The following is a 265-nucleotide window of genomic DNA, read 5'->3' as shown; positions in this document are numbered from 1 at the left end:
AAATTGATCTTTTATATTTGGACGTAATCTTGTTTTGGTCTTTAAGATTTAAAGTATTTTATTTGAATTAAAAAAATTTTATTTAATTTTTAATGTAGTCCTATCGTGAGGTCAAAGTTAAATAATTAATGAAATGTCCTACATGACAGCAGTACAAGAACAAGATCGATAATTTGGAAAACAAGTACAAGTTTCAGAGGCACAAAATCAACCGTAGATGTATCAATATATTTATTTATTATTTTCCTTACAATTTAAATAAAAT

This window comes from Arachis duranensis, chromosome 10 (assembly GCF_000817695.3).
Source record: "Arachis duranensis cultivar V14167 chromosome 10, aradu.V14167.gnm2.J7QH, whole genome shotgun sequence".
NCBI lineage: Eukaryota > Viridiplantae > Streptophyta > Magnoliopsida > Fabales > Fabaceae > Arachis > Arachis duranensis.
Note: the sequence above shows the minus strand (reverse complement) of the source record.